Source organism: Macaca fascicularis, chromosome 4 (genome assembly GCF_037993035.2).
Source record: "Macaca fascicularis isolate 582-1 chromosome 4, T2T-MFA8v1.1".
NCBI classification, from domain to species: Eukaryota; Metazoa; Chordata; class Mammalia; order Primates; family Cercopithecidae; genus Macaca; species Macaca fascicularis.
In genome coordinates, this window is record NC_088378.1 from 143,352,464 (window position 1) to 143,369,278 (window position 16,815).

At 46.0% G+C, this 16,815-nt stretch overlaps 2 long non-coding RNA genes and 1 pseudogene across 3 annotated transcripts in view; 2 read left to right on the forward strand and 1 right to left on the reverse strand.

Moving 5' to 3' along the window:
• The window catches only part of LOC135970670 (patr class I histocompatibility antigen, A-126 alpha chain-like), a 110,682-nt pseudogene that overhangs the window by 20,061 nt on the left and 73,806 nt on the right, over positions 1-16,815 (forward strand). The window lies entirely within an intron of this gene.
• LOC135970673 (uncharacterized) overlaps positions 1-16,815 on the reverse strand; it is a 97,540-nt gene that overhangs the window by 1,857 nt on the left and 78,868 nt on the right. The window contains exon 3 of the long non-coding RNA XR_010586472.1: positions 586-705. This is a non-coding gene — a long non-coding RNA (uncharacterized lncRNA). The remainder of the gene's footprint in view (positions 1-585; positions 706-16,815) is intronic.
• Positions 855-6,538, forward strand: LOC135970668 (uncharacterized). Its single transcript, XR_010586470.2, has 2 exons — positions 855-4,001; positions 4,472-6,538. It is a non-coding gene; the product is annotated as an uncharacterized lncRNA (long non-coding RNA).

Consider the following 16,815-nt stretch of genomic DNA (forward strand, 5'->3'; position numbering starts at 1 on the left):
AAATACAAATTAAAACTGCAATGATGAGAATGGCTGTAATACAAAATAAAGGTAACAACACGTGCTGGCAAGGATGCAGAGAAACTGGCTCACTCTTATATTGCTGGTAGGGATGTATTTGAAAATGGTACAGCCACTCTGGAAATGGATATTGCATTTTTCTTCAAACTGAACATGTAATTTACTATATGACTAGCAATTGCCCTCCTGGGCACTTATTTCAAACAAGGGAAAACTTAAAGTTCATGAAAAACCTGTACACAAATACTCTTGCAGCTTTATTCATAATACCCCCAAACTCAAAATAATGCAATTGTCTTTCAGTGGGTGAATGAGATCTGCTGTTTGAATTCGTAACTGAGTCACACAAGTGCCCTTTCTCAAGGCTACCATCTTGCTTATCTGTGCAATAAGCGTGTTATGCGTATTTCCCATTTTCAAACAAAGAATATTAAAGACATGTACTCAAGGATCCAAATTAAATGAACATAAATTTTTTACTGCTCCATCAAAGACATTCTTAAGAGGGAATGCAATTTGATGATACTGCCTTGGTTCTGCCGAGGTGCTGGGTGTGTTACCTACCATGGCATTTGCAGCATTCATGGAAAAGTCAACATAATGAAACAGGCAGATGGCATCTTGGTATTTCTGTGAAAACAGGTTTCCCTCCTGGACTCTCTGAAGGCAGCTCAGGGGACACACCTTCAAAATGGCAAAGATCAATTATGGTTCCTAGTGGGACACAACTCCTAACCTATTCCAACTCAGCGCTCTCTCTCTCTCTCTTTTTCCCCTCATTCTTCCAACTTGTAATTGTACAAATTTTCAAATGTGCCAAGAAGCTGAAAGAATAGTGCAGTAAAATTCAAGTTATCACTCTGATATATTTGATTAATATCTCTTTATATACATGAGAGCAGCATGTGGAATGATAGACAATAGAGACTCAGAAGGGTAAGAGTGGCTGGCGGTGGGTGTATAACAGAGGGGTTTCTTGTTGGGTACAATGTATCTGTCTGCAGTGACGGATGCATTGAAGGCCCTGACTTTACCGCAACTCAATATAGCAGTGTAGCAAAACTGCACTGTGCCCCATGAATACATACGAATCTAAAAATTGTAAAATAAAGTAATATCTCTTTTTGTAGATACAGGGAGATATGTTGCATAGCGTGTGTGTGTGTCTGTGTATGTGTGTGTAGAGAGAGGCAGCAGGAATGAAGAGATTAAGATTTTGTGACTGAGCCATTGTGAAGTAACTTAAACATAAAACATGCATGGACAAATGTCTGTGTGACAATAAACCTGAATATAAACATGAACGAATATGCCTATAAACACATCCCTGGATAGATAGCTTATGAAGGAATTCCCTACCCCAGCTCCCTTACTGGTTACCCTGTGAACACAGGCAGGCAGGGAACAGGACCCAGCTAGGTTCCCTCATCTCATCCTCTTGCTTCCAGGCAGGTCCTGCATCCACTCCTGCTGCACAGAGGGTTCCCACCTGCCTTGGTCTGTTTCACAGGTGCTCCCCTAACTCTCTCTGCCTCCACTGCCTTACCTGGGTGGAGCTGAGGCTGCCCTGACCAAGAACAGCACCGCCCACCTGTGCCCCCAAGACCAGGAAGTTAGGAGGAATCACGCAACAGGGTCAGTAACTCTCCCACTTCCCCAATCAGTCTGAACTGATGGCAGGAGATACTGATGCTTGCTTTACTCATCCTCATTCCCTGTTCATTATTCTTCATTAATTCAATCCAATCTCCCCAGCAGTCACTTCACCCAAGAAGCAGGCTGACCTCTACTCTTCATAATCAGAAAACCACAAAGCACTCTCCATCCCCTCCCTGATATCACCCTTCAGCTCTACATCATCACATGTGGGCTCCAACTCTGCAAGCAGGTGTCCCCCACAGGGTCAACCCCTGAACACTGGCCCCAGATATCCCCCATCTCTTCCCAGCCCTTTCTGTATTGCTGTGAATCTGTCCCTCACTGAGAAATGACAGGGAGATGTGGGGGAGGAGGGGAGATTTCTTTGTGCTGTGTCAAGGCAGCAAGACAGACCTCTCCTTCTCTCCTGAGCCTCACACTCTATCCCTTCCCAGACACTTGAAATAAAACGCAGACCAGAAAGTCTATTTAAGAGTCAGGACAATTACTTTTTCTAGACAAGTTTATCTTCCTTCTCAGGGCTCAGCCATGACTGTGGGTGACCAAACAACTGTTCACAAAGGGCAGTGATCTCTTCAATGCCACTTTATGAATTCACACTTTGCCACTGGCAGAGGTGGAAAAAGGCACCTCAAACCACCATCCAATAGTTATTCCTCGCCTTTACTCCTTGCACCCATCTGGACTCTTGGAGAGTGTGGAGGGCACCCAGGGTGCATGGTGGCAGTGGAGGCCTTGGGAAAACTGGCCAGGAAGCCAAGGAATGCACCTCAGGTGACTAAATTTTTTTTACAGTTCTGCACTTGCTGGAGAATGACCCCAAAAGATAAGACCAATTTGTTGACTACCAACTGATTTGGCTGAGTCATGGACATGAAGCAAATGAGCATTGCCTTTACCTATGACATGCATGAGGATTCTGAGACCTACCTGCATCAGGTGAGCTCCACACCCAGAGGGACACCCACTCTCCCACCTCCTTAGTTTCTGTATCTTTTCACAATTTACCCCCTCATCCCTCCCTCTGGGAGTCTTCCCTCTTTGGGGTCTTCTAGTCCTGCCCTCTGTCTCCTTCTAGGTGGCACAGGGCTTGGTCATCATGTTTGTGTTAGGTGTCAATGATGCCAGGATCTTCAGTATGGGCAGCACTGCTTTGAGGTCAGTGTTAGGAGCTGCCTGATGAGACAGACGTCTCCACCATAGTGAGTGCCCATCTCATGAAACCCTTTAGGTCCTCCTAGTTCCTTAATATGTTTGTCTTCAATCCTGTCATGTAGGTCATGGGCACCTGATGCATAATGGACACTTGGTTGGTTCGTGCACCCTGGTCTTTGATGCTGTGTTGGGATGTTTTTCTGACCTTTATGTGGGGTCTCTGTTTTCTTTCATCATATTACATCTCTTCCCCCACTCCCGACTCCGTCCTCTGAACCCATACAGTACACCAGCCTCTGCAGGTGTGCCATGTGTTCCTGCCTCACTTCTTCCTTTTCATGCCTTATTCTCACCATGCCACATTTTCCCCTCAGTTGAACAGACATAGTAGGGGACTCACCCATTCTGGAATGTGACTGCCCTTCCAGAGGGGACAGCAGGTTGGGGATGAAGGAGACCCTACTGACCCCATGGCAACATCCTCTTCCCCGACACCCTGGCTTCCGTCTTCTGCATCAGCACCACTCCTGAAACCCCATTCCTGATTGTCAGAATTTTCAACATAACTAAAAATGAAACATAAATGCATCTGCAGTATGTGTGGGTGCTCTCTCCCTTTATTGTATTTGGAGTGAGTTATTTTAGGGCATGGTCCAGGGTAAATTCCTGTAAGGCCTGGGTGCCCTGCTGTGAGGTCAAAGGGGGATGGGACTAAGACTGCAGAGCCCTGGCTCCCCCGCTACTTGCCAATTGCTGGCCCTTTGTGGGGGTCTCTTCTGCTTTCTCTGGCCTGGGAGACGCTGGGGTGTTTCTGATCCTGGGGCTCCTGGGGGGTGGTGCACATTAGCTCCAGGGATGGAGGGTGCTGTGGACACTGGTGGGAAGCTTGGGTGTCTCCTCCCAGGCTCTCTCCTACCAGACTCTCTCAGTGCCTCCTCATCTGTTTCTTTAGCTTTTGGATCTTGAGCACCAGGGCCTGGGCCGCCACCCACTCGTTCCCTTCCAGGAAGACCTGGTCCAGCTCCAGCTGTTGCTCAAGCAACTCCTCAGCTTGGGCCAGCTCAGCTGTGTCTGGGGCTCAGGGCCCTGGTGAGAGGGAGTGGGGGAGGAGCATCAGCCAGGGCAGGGGGCTGAGGCCCTTGGAACCTGTATTGCAAGGTCTCGTGGTAAGTGAGCAATTCTACCTTCCTTTTTCTTTTTCCAGCCCATTAGCTTAAGTCCACCTGTACTGAGAATCCCAGGGAGCAACCTGTCTTGGGCATAGGCCTCTGGGGGGCAGATACAGATCCCTGGCTCAGGAGCTGTATCTGGGTGCTTTGAACGAAGACATGAGGTCACTGGAAAGAGAGGACCAACTGTCCCTCCCCACTGAGAAATAATTAACTGTTAGATGAGGGGGAGTTCCTGTTCAAGGACTCTGGACTGTGCTGCTCTGGGCCAGGGGAGGGCTGGCATCTCCTCTGCTTCCTCCTCTGCAGAATCTGACTCCAGTCAGGGGAGGTTCTTTGCTTTTAATGGCTCATGTGATTTGATTGGGCCCACACAGATAGTCCAGGATAGTCTCCCTATTTTAAGGTACTTAATCTTCATTACATGAGTAATGTACCTTTTGCCATGCAATGCAACCTGTTCACAGCTTCCAAGGATTAAGACTGGACACCTTTGGGGACCATTACTCAGCCCAGCACATCTGCGTATGTTGAAGTCACCGAGTCAAGGAGACAGCCCTGCTGGAGAGGGTGACAGTGAAGCAGCAGCTACAATCATCAGGATTGAGAGGAATGGTCTGGGGCCTACAGGGAATGGTTACAATGAGGAAATGGGGGCCTAATCTGATGACAGCTTAGGGGTTTTGGGGAGGCGGAAGGCAGTAAGGTCTGAGAACCACAGTGAGGAGCAAGAACAAGAACCCCACCTCACCTCTGAACCCAGGGAGATAAGTCCCTGGGGAAACTCCCCGATGTGGGAGGACTTCGGAGGGGGTCATGTCCTCAGGGAGACTCAGGTTGCTGCTGGGGCTGGGAGGTGCAGGAATATCCTGAGAGAAGGTGTGGAGGTTTTGCTGATTGTGGACTGAGAATGCCATGGGGTACACTGGAAAGGTTTCTGTGGCTGGGGAGGTGGGGGAGACAGAATAGGGGTGTGCAGAGCCTTGTGGGGATGTGAGTACAGGGTATGTGGGGGACCCAGTGTGACTGACACAGACAGGGACATGACAGGAGGAGCTCGGTCCTGGTGGACTCGAGGCAGACGGTGGTGCTAAGGCTGTGGGAGACGAGGGAGGAGGAGCAGGGGTGGCTCTCAGCTGGGCTCTGTCCATGGAGATGAGGACAGTGAGGTGGTTAGGTCTTAGTGCTATGGGAACTTTTCTTGACCTCCTGATGACTGGATGGAGTGTCTGATGGAGGAGCAGGCTTAGAAGATTCACTCGTGACCCTGAGGGAGGGGATGTGCTCCCTCCAGGTCTCAGGTCTGCCCTGACACCTCTCTTTGTGGCTTAGGGCTCCCTACTGTAAATTATTGGCAGTTAGTCCATTTTGGAGTCTATAACTTAAAGCAGAAACTCAGATGGTTGAAACGTCACTTTCATGAAGGGTTGTTAGTAGTGTACCATTTAGATTGTCTTGCAAAAGTCTCATTTGTTTTGTTTTGTTTTTCTAAATGACTGCCAATCTTGTTTTAAATTTACAAATGGTTGTGGGTTGGTTAACCTTATCTGTAACAACAGTATTTTGGGTGTCTTATATTCTAATAATTAAGACTTTACGCTGTGTACACATTGCAATTCAAGTATGAGTCATGCATAACCCTAGGACTAAGACACAGGACGGACAGTCTCCCTCTCCTAAAATTTTGCAAAAGTTCTGGTTTCTTTTTCCACTCAGTGGGTACAAGTCAGCTAATGATGAACATGAGGTCTTTGTCCTCATTTAAAGGTGCTTCGAAGAATCACTGCCCCCTAGGAAGGCCTCCTTGTCTTGGTCCAGGACCCCTACCCCATGGCAGAGGCCATCTTCCCTCCCAGTGCACAGCGATGTCTCAGATAACAAACTGGTTAGCTGCTGTCCACTCTTGGGCAGTTTTGTCTTCTAAAAGATGGGTTTTTATCAGAGAATCTTCCTGTTCCCAGATGATCAAAACTGGGGCCATCCACTTCCTTCTGAGCCACCTCTGCCCGCGGGCTCATGGCTGTGTCCTCCAGTCACAACAGAAAACCCCTTCAGAACACCCTTCAGGAAGGCGGCATCTCCTCACAGGCTCACACATGCGTGGTGTGTGCACAGAGCTTTTGCTCTCGTTCAGGAGGTGTGTGGGGAGGCTCACTAGTCCAACAGAGCTTGGTACCAGTGTCATATGCCAGGAGCCAAGGTTACAAGGGATACAATGTTCCCAGACCTACCAGAGAAGGCAAACCCCTACAGCATGCAGGGCTAGACAGGGACCAGAAACAAGTTCATTCTAGGCCGCAAGAAGAGAGAAAGGGAAATTATGGACATACATCTGAGACACTGCAGATTTGGTTTCAGATCACAGACCATGGCAACAAAGCAAGTCACACAAATTTTTGTTTTTCCAGTGAATATAAAAATTATATTTATACTCTACTGTGGCCTACTAAATGTATAATAACATTATGTGTAAAAGAACTATGCAGATACATTAATTTAAAATTACTCTATTGCTGAAAAATGCTAACGATCGTCTGAGGCTTCAGCTCATCTTAATCTTTTTGCTGGGGGAGGGTCTTGCCTCATTGTTGATGACTGCTGGCTGATCAGGAGGTGGTTCCTAGAGGCTTCTGTGACAATTTCTTAAAACAAGACAATGAAGTTTGTGGCATGGATTGCAAAGCAGGAATCAGTACTTAAGTAAGGTCAATATGAGTTTTCGAGTTAAGTGAACCTGAATATGAGCCCTCCAGGCCTTTCCACCAGTTAGCTATAGAGCCTTGAGTACATCTGACCACAGCTGGCGCAAGCAGACACTTGGCCAGTGGGTGAGTGCTGAGTGAATTTCCTCATCCGCAAACCAGTGATATAATTCCTTCCTCGCAGAAGAATAAATGAAAAAAGACACAGTGTCAAGAAAAGCAGACACGACCTGTGGAAGGCTGGGCACCAGTGCTCTGAAGCAAGTTCTGCCTAAACTGGTAGAAACATTTTTCACATTAGGAATAGGAGTTTTTCAAGATCCTGTCTGAGGCCAGGTTGAGAGCAGAGCAGGAGTAGGGTTCTGGGCAGGGCCAGGCACTGAAGTGAAGACAGGCCTGGAGAGAGCCGGCTCCTGGTGGCTGCTCAGTGGCTCAAACAGCTCCTTGCCTCACCTGCCACTGCCTCCTTCTCCCTTGGCTCTGGCGGTACTGTTTCTTTCCCCTCCTGCCCTCCTGGTCCCTGGGACCCCACGGCTCCTAAACATGCTACTCCCAGAGCCCAAAGGCAAGCATGGAAGAGCAAACAGTTTCAGGGGCAGTGGGAAGATAAGGCCAGCTCCCATGTCACTGCAAGGGCGCGAGTGGAGGAGGTGAAGGGGGTCAGCACAGGAGTGGGGGAAGCCTCTCAATCCCACCCTTCACCACCCTCAACCCTGCAGGGTTTTGCCTATTTCCAGCTCTCAGGTCCTTCCCACCCTAGCCCAGCCCAGACCTCAGCCCCTTCAGAGCAGCACAGTCCAGAGATTTTCTTGAACAGGAATAACCCCTCATCGAACAGTTAATTATTTCTTAGTGGGGAGGGACAGTCAGTCATCTTTTTCCAGTGACCCCATATCCTTGTCGAAGGCGTCCAGTTACAATCCTGATCCAGCGATCTCTACCTGCCCTGCAGGAGCCTATGCCCGAGACAGGGAGTTCCCTGGACTTCTCGGTACAGGTGGACTTAAGCTAATGGGCTGGAAAAAGAGAAAGGGAGGCTGAATTCCTCACTTGCAGCCAGACCACAGCTTCCTAAGGCCTCAGCCTCCTTCCCTGGCTGATGCTCCCTCCCCCACTCCCTCTCACCAGGATCCTGAGCCCCCAACACAGCTGAGCTGGCCAAAGCTGAGGAGCTGCTAGAGCAGCAGCTGGAGCTGGACCAGGCCCTGCTGGAAGGGCAGGAGGGGGTGGTGGGCCCAGGCTCTGGTGCTCAAGATCCAAAAGCTGAAAAAACAGATGAAGAGGCACTGAGAGAACCTGGGAGCAGACACCCAAGCTTCCCACCGATGCCCCCGGCACCCTCCATCCCTGGAAATACTGCCCACCGCCCCCCACAGGAACCCCAGGATCAGAAACACCTCAGCCTCTCCCAGGCCTGGGAAAGCAGAAGAGACCTCCACAAAGGGCTGGCAATTGGCAGGTAGTTGGGGAGTCAGGGCTCTGCAGTCTTGGTCCCATCCCCCTTTGACCTCACAGCAGGGCACCCAGGCCTTACAGGAATTTACCCTGGACCATGCCCTAAAATAACCTCACCCCAAATACAATAAAATGAGAGAGCACCCACACATAATGCAGATGCACTTGTGTTTCATGTTTAGCTATGTTAAACATTCTGACAATCAGGAGTGGTGCTGATGCAGAAGAGGGAAACCAGGGGGTGGGAGAAGACGACGTCAGGGGTGGGGGTAGTATGGTCTCCTTCACCGCTACTCTGCTTGCAAAGCTTATATCTTGCACTGAACACCAAGAATGAGTTTTCAGACAATTCCAGCTGAGCGGGACGGGGCACAACTCTTCTGAGAGAGTGCCCCAGCATCCCTTCACCAAGTATTTACTGAAAGGGCTTGTTAAACTAGTAACATCCACTAGATGGCTTTTTGAGGTTGGGTCATGAGATACCTGTGACCTTGTAAAAGCACTCAAACCACATTCTCAGGAGGCTGTTTTCAGTGTTCCTTCACACACTCCACTCCTTGTCCTGATTTCAGGGTCAAGGAGTTACGTTCTCTTGCACAAATAACATGCACACAGTGCCTCAGTATTTTTCCTTGTCCCGACATCAAATGCCATGTACGTAAGCTTGAATATGGTGCCATGTACCACCCACACTGCTGTCCTCTCCTGAAGGGCAGATGGTCACATTCCAGAATGGGTGAGTCCCCTATCGTGTCTGTTCAACTGAGGGGAAAATGTGGCATGGTCAGAATAAGGCATGAAAAGCTGAAAATGAGACATGAACACATGGCACACATGCATGGGTGGTGCCGGCCCAGGAACCTCAGGGCCCTCAGTAACACTTCCCTGCGGTCATCGACAGCTTTCCTCAGGGCGCCCACAGTCCTATCCCATCTTCTCCACCCGCGGCGCCCGCGGCTTCACGCTCTGATCCTCATTGCGGCTGTGGAAGCGCAGAAACCGCGCGTCGCCCACAAAGGCGCCACTGAGGATTCCAGGGCTCGCACGGTGGAGGTGGAGTCCGGTGGCCTCCAAGTACCCAGGAATGTGGGCCTGGACCCTGGGAACGGACACATTGTGGGCGGGAGAGGCGCAGGGAGCCTGGGACCCCGGCCCACTCCCCTGGGGTCCCCATCCGCTCCTAGTCTCCGAGACGCGCTCGCTCCGCTTCCCCGCAAGGACCCAGCCTCCCGGGCTCCCTCCCACGTCCCACCCGGCCCCGGAGCCGCTCACGCAAGAGCTTCTTGCTGTGTGGGAGGAGCTGGGGAGGGGACAAAGGAACGGGGACCTGGGGAGGGTGGCGTGGGGCATCGGCGCCTGGAGAAATGACCTGAGGAGTCTGCAGACCCCAGCCCAGGGCCAAGGCGCCGCGCGGGGGAGCTGCTGAGCCCTGAAGGTCGCCTTTTCACTCCTGCCTCCTCAGCCCCAGTTCATCCTGATCGTTTCCTCACCAGCCCAGGTTTCCCGAAGGTCAGGCCCCACAGAGGAGCAGGGGTAGGGGGTGCCGGGACGCGGCATCCGGCTTCTCTGGGTATCTTGGAGTCCAGAGAGAATCCTGGAGATCTCCCACTTTTTGAAGCCCATTCTCCACTCACTCTGATGACTTCTCTAGACCCCAGTGGAAACCAGATACAACGCCCTCATCAGTCCTGGGGGAAAAACAAGAGCAAAGTATGAGAGGTGGCCATGAGGTCTGGGAAACTCCTGCAGAATTCTGATGAGAGGAAACTCTTCAGAGCTGGGTCCTTGGCTTAGTTTGTCTTCCCTGCCCAGCCACCTGTCCCAGAACTGGAGATACTCAGGTTTAAGCCAGAGACTGGATATTTTCCTTGATGGTGACATAATTTTTGTCGTCTTCTCTCCTGGAAGGGGAGCCCCAGAACCATCAGAGAGTGATCCACTCTGCCCTCTCTTCTTATTCTTCTGTCTCTCCAATCTGTTTCCCTGAGCTGGACTCTCCACCCACCCGCACATTCTGGATAATGCAGAGACGTGAGCATGACCCCGGGTCAGAATTGTCTGCATGCAAACCCAGCTCCACCGTGGCGACCTTCATTCCTATTGTATTACCTGAAAACGGAAAGCACCCCATACAGATGTTGTGAGAATTAAATGAATTCATATTTTTAAAGTGCTGAAGACACAGACTAACACATAGCACCGTGACAGTGTATGATATTATCACTGTTGCTATGTATTTAGTCCTTTTTGCCTGAGTCTCTTCTCTTCCCTCTGGGTTCCCAGGGAAATTCTCTGTTGGAAGATTATGTCGGCAAGAGACCTCCACCTGGGAAATGCTGGCCCGTGGTAGGATCTTCCTTTTATTAAATGGAATGATTGTTGGTGAATTGACAGCTAGTGAGCCACTTACAGTACAATTCGTGTAAAAAAGACCACATACCTAGGATTAACTCCATTTTAATAAAGACACATCCCACACATTATAAGCCCAATGTGATTTGTGAGGAGATTGGTTTGATTGGGTCATGGGAATATCACCCTACTTTCTTTCAGAGAGTTTTGCAACACATTTCAAATCTCTGCTCCTCATTTCACACTATCTGGCTCATGAGTGAAGGTGATGAGAAGCGTCCTCGTACTATCATCCCCGGTTTGTCTATCAGAATCATAGTCATATATTACATATGGAGATTATTTTCTTAGAATATATAATTTATTTATATATATTATACTCAGGGTATATAGAGAAATATTATTACAGTGCTTAAGTGGCTACTGGTATCTATGCATTTTCTCTCTTGGTACATGACATTAACATATAGAATTGTACACTGTACTTTGGTTTCCAGCAATTGCTGATTAGGTCATTTGGACCAGCTCTCCCATTGAGTACCACTGGAAAAGTGGGAGGAAAATACATATTTGAAAAGTCTGCTTGAATTTACAGATGGGCTAGCAAAGCAGTGAAGATTTGCCAGTTCAGGAACCAGGAAGAGGCAGAAATCCAGAAGAGCACCTTGAGCTGTGGGGCTGCTTCTGTGGACCAGATGCAGTGACACCTGCCTCCCGGGCAAGAAGGCAGCTTCTGGGATTCAGAACTAAACTGTTCCAATATTTAGAAGGTCTCGTGGTCTCTCTAGAATTCAGTGCTCATTGGCCAGGGCTAAGATGTTCACACTCATTTGTTGGAGGAGCCAAGCTTCGGGTTTGACTGCCTTTGGGGCATTTCATGCTAGAAAAACCCCAACATGTGTAGATAAATGGTGTAGAGGACACCAGCCACTGGAGCTCTGCCTAGTGATCTCCCCTGACTTCCACTGGGAGACAACATGGCCATTTCACTAAATTCCTGAGGACATGGCCAACATAATAAGAGAACACTGGGAGGTACCTTGGAGAGAGTTCCAGGCAGTTACAGCTTTTCGGTTTCTGTGTCCTTTACTTTCATCTCAACCAGACAGCATTTGTGGAGGCTGAAGAACAAAAGACTTTAAATATCAGAGGTGAATCTAGGACCATTGATCCATTGTGGTCAAGAGGCTGGAGCCATGTGGCCCAGCAGTAATGATCTATGAGTCTTTGGTCACCCCAAGGCTCTCTCCCATTAGGAGCCGCTTATCACTGCTATCAGGGACCCCGGTAGCTGCACAAGGCATTTTTTTTTTTTTTTTTTTTTTTTTTTTTTTGTCATTTGTGATGAGAACTTGGAGAGGTCCCAGAGCATATAGACCTTGATTAAAATAGGGTCAGAGTAGAGTCAGGTAAAACTCTGCAATGATTCAGAGGTACCTAAGTATAAAATAAAATTTCAACTCAGAGCTTCCATTAGAGCATCAGGCTCAGTAGCTCCTGTGTTTGCACTGTGAGAACTGGGGCTTGATGAGAACAGAAATAGTTACATGTGCAGAAAAGCATATGTAGTTAGAAAACTGGATCATGATTCAAGGCGTGGGAGGGCCATTGTCTTTACCATGGTAGAAAGTGGGGCTTTCTGTCATCTTGGTTCTGATAGGCCAAGTGCAGAAGATTAACCTTCTTGCTTTCAGCTGAGTGACTGATAATAGAAGCTGGAATTAAGAGAATCAGTGGGAGCCTCTCTCCCTCCATTCCCCAGCCCAGTAAATACAAGTGAAGGACTTGGGGCTCTGGCAATTTATTCTCATTGTGCGTTCTCCTTCTCTGGCTCAAAAGAGAACCACATGTATCAGAAAACAAGGGCTACAATTCTCATAGAACCCAGAAATTGGATTAGAGGCCTGGAATGTCATGTGCCCATCATTGCTCCACCACCCAGGTGCTGTGTGACCTCAGGAGAAGCTCTCTGCTCCTGGGACCTCTTTGATTCATCTGTGAATCATGGACAAACACCTCCACTCTAGCAACGTTACTGAAATGCAGGGAGGAACAAGTGATCAATGGGTAGGAAAAAAGCAAAGTGATAACATTTACTCCTAGACAAAACTTTTTAGGAAAACGTATCTTAAAAATAGGAGAAAAACATATAGTACCTACGATCCCCTGCCAGAAAAGCCTCTTTATCTAGTAATTGTGATTGTTCATCATCTTTCTATAAAATTTGGGCAAAACTACCTCCTTCAATATCTCAAATAAATTAAATACAGTTGTGATTCTATGTCAGTTTAGGTCTACAACTTTTGCTTTGTGTGAAACCGAAAGGCGATGGGCACATCTTCATTTTTCTATGGTGGCCAGGGGACATTCAGAGACTTGGAAATGACCCTATATCATCCATTTTCATTTGACTTATTCTATCCTTTGGAATTCCAGGTAATTCATACTCCTAAAAAAATCTCATGTTCATACATAGGAGAAGGTAGAAAAGGTAATATTTCTGTTTTAATTTGCTAGAGCTGCCATAAGAAAGTACCAAAGGCTGAGTGACTTAGATAATAAATATGTATCATCTCACAGTTCTAGAGGCTACAGGTGCAAGGTCAAGGTGCTGCAGCGTTGATTTGTTCTGAGCCCTCTCTCCTTGGCTTGTTGATGGCCACTTCTTCTGTTTTCTCAACATAGGACTTCAACATATGGATTTTGGTGGCATAGTGTAGCAGGACAAGCTGGAGACAAAACTCCTCAGACACCAGATTAAAGAAGGAAGAGGTTTATTCGGCCAGGAGCATCACCAGACTTGTGTCTTAGGAGCTGAGCTCCCTGAAAAAGAAATTCTTGGCCTTTTTAAAGGCTTACAACTCTAAGGGGTTCACGTGAAAAGATCATGATAAATCAAGCAAGCGTGGGGAATGTGACTGGGGGGCTACATGCATCAGCTAACAGAACAGAAAGTTTTGCAATGCTTTTTCACAACAATGCCTGGAATTTACAGATAACCAAGTAGTTTAGGTCAGGGGTTGATGTTATTATTATTACTTTTTTTTTTTTTGAGACGGAGTCTTGCTCTGTTGCCCATGCTGGAGTGCAGTGGTGCAATCTTGGCTCACTACAAGCTCCACCTCCTGGGTTCATGGCATTCTCCTGCCTCAGCCTCCCCAGTAGCTGGGACTACAGGCGCCTGCCACCAAGCCTGGCTAATTTTTTGTATTTTTAATAGAGATGGGGTTTCACTGTGTTAGCCAGGATGGTCTCGATCTCCTGACCTCGTGATCCACCCACCTCAGCCTCCCAAAGTGCTGGGATTACAGGCGTGAGCCACCGTGCCCGGCCTATTATTACTTTTTTAACTCCTAGGGCCGGGTGGTGGTGCCAAGGTTGTCTGGCTATGCATCTTACTTCTGTTTCTTTCCCAACTTTTTGCTTTCTCCCTTTTCTCCTGTCTTATAAACTAGGCAAGATGAGGGGAGGAGGGCAGCAGGAGTAGTAGTGGTCTCCTTCCTTAATGGGAACACAATTCTTCTTGTAACTGTCTGGATCATCTTTGGCAGTGGATATTCTAAGAAATTAAAGAGAGTAAAAGACAGTACATCCCTATGGCTGAATTCTTTCTGTTGGTTTTCTGAAATTTTGATCTTGCAATACGAACAAACAAGAAAGAGAACCAAAGTTTAGTTCTTCATGGAAGGTGAACCCTCCTCCCTAAGTCTTGGTAATCCCAGACACTAAGACGTGGTGCTGTGCAGTTCTCCAAAGTCCAACTCACTCCCGTGATTCTGTTTGTCTTTTTAACTGGGAAGAGGATTCTCTTTCAGGAGAGCCACCTCTTCTGATGCTATATGGACTTTATTCTCCTTAAACATACAGAATGAAAAAGATGTTAATATAAAGGAAAATATTTGCCAAATTTTTATCATGCTCATAATTTTTGTACCTTTTAAAATGCCCCATATTGTGTTGTTTATTTTTAAAATATTTTTTAAATTGGTGCATAATATTTGTACATATTTATGGGATACATGTGATGTTTTGATACATGCATAGAATGTATGTATAAGAAGTCAGGATATTTAGGATATCCAGCACCTCAAGCATTTATCATTTCTTTGTGTTGAGAACATTTTAAATCCACTCTTATAGCTATATTGAAATATACATTTTTGTAACTTTAATCAGTCTGCTGTGCTATCAAATATTAGAACTTATTTTCTCTAATAACTGAACATTTGGATCCATTAACCTGCCTTTCTATATTTTCCTATCCATACATTCTTTCCAGATTCTGGTAACTGTTATTCTACTCTCTTGACTTCCCTGAGATTAACCATTTTGGCTGGCACATATGAGTGACAACACGTGATATCTGCCTTTCCTTGCTTGGCTTATTTCACCTAACGTAATGGCCTTTGGTTCCATCCATGTCCCTGCAACTGACAGGATTTCATTCTTTTTTATGGCTGAATTGCATTCCATTGTGTGTATATACCACTATTTATTCAGTCACCCATTGATGGATTCACCTATTGATTTCATATCTTTGCTACTGTGAACAGTGCCTCAATAAACCCGAGAATGCAGGTACTCTTTTGATATGATTTCTTTTCCTTTGTATAAATACCCAGGAGTAGAGTTGTTGGGTCAGCCAGTAGTTCTATGTTTAATTTTTTGATAAATTACTATACTGTTTTCTATAATTGCTGTACTTACTTTCCCACCAACAGTGTACAACAGTTCTGGTTTCTCCACATGCTCGACAGTATCTATTATTTTTTATTTCCCAACAATAACCATTCTAACTAGGATAAGATGACATTTGACTGTAGTTTTGGTTTGCATTTCCTGCTATTTAATAATGTTGAGTGCTTTTCACATACCTGTTGGCCATTTGTATGTCTCCTTTTGAGAAACATCTATTCAGATCCTTTGTCCACTTTTTAATTGGATTATTTGTGTTTTTACTGCTGAGTTTTTGAGTTTCTTATATATTGTAGATATTAGTTCCTTGTAGGATGAATACATAGCAAATATTTTCTCTATTCAACAGGTTGCCTTTTAATTCTGTTGATTGTTTCATTCGCTGTGTTGAAGCTATTTAGCTTAATGTAGTCTCATTTGTCTATTTTTATTTTTGTTGCCTGTGCTTTTGTGGTCTTAACCATAAAATTTTTGCCTAGACCCATGTCTAGAGTGTTTCCTATATGCATTATTGTAGTCATTTTATAGTTTTAGGACCTGCATTTAAACCTTTAATCCATTTTGAGTTGATTTTTGTATATGGTGAGAGACAGGGGTCTAGTGGTATTCCTCTGCATCTGCTAGCATTTTCTCAGCTCCATTTATTTAAGAGACTTATTCTTTCCCCGTTGTATATTCTCTGTTCCTTTGCCAAAAATGAGTTGGCTATCAATACATGGATTTATATGTGAGTTCTCTTTTGTGTTCCATTGATTTAGGTGTCTAGTTTTATGCCAGTACCATACTGATTTGGTTACTCTAACCTTATAGTATATTTTGAATTCAGGTAGCATCATGCCTTTAGCTTTGTTCCTCTTGTTTACAATTGCCTTGTGATTTGGGATATTTTACGGTTCCATATGAATTTCATATTTTTTCTAGATCTGTGAAGAATGATATTGGTATTTTGATAAGTATTGAATTGAATCTGTAAATTGCTTTGGGTAGTATGAATATTTTAACGATATTAATTCTTCCAATTTATGTGCATGAAATATGTTTCATTTTTTTCCCTTTAGAGACAGGGTCTCACTATGCTTCCCAGGCCTTGAATTCCTGGGCTCAAACAATTCTCCTGTCTCATCCTCCCAAAGTCCCAGGATTACAGATGTGTGTCACCATGCCTGGTTCTTTCAGTTTTGTGTACTCTTCAATTTCCTTCATTGGTGCTTTATAGTTTTTGTTTTACTTCCTGGGATAAGTTGATTTTTAGGTATTTTATCTTCTTTGTGATTTGTAAATGGTATTGCTTTCTTGATTTTTTTTTTCAGATTGTATAGTGCTGGTATATATAAATGCTATGAAAGTTTGCATATTAATTTTGTATCCTGAGATTTTATTGAATTTGTTTATTAGTTCTAACTATTTATTTGGTGGAATCTTTCATTTTTTCTAAGTAAAAGATCATGTCACTTGCGAATAAGGCTAAGTTGGCTTTCTCCTATCTGACTTGGATGTCCTTTATTTCCTCACTTGCCTGATTGCTCTGGCTAGGACTTCTAGTACTGGATAGAATAAAAGTGGTGAAAGTGGGAGTCTGTGCCTCCTTCCAGATCTTACAGAGGAGG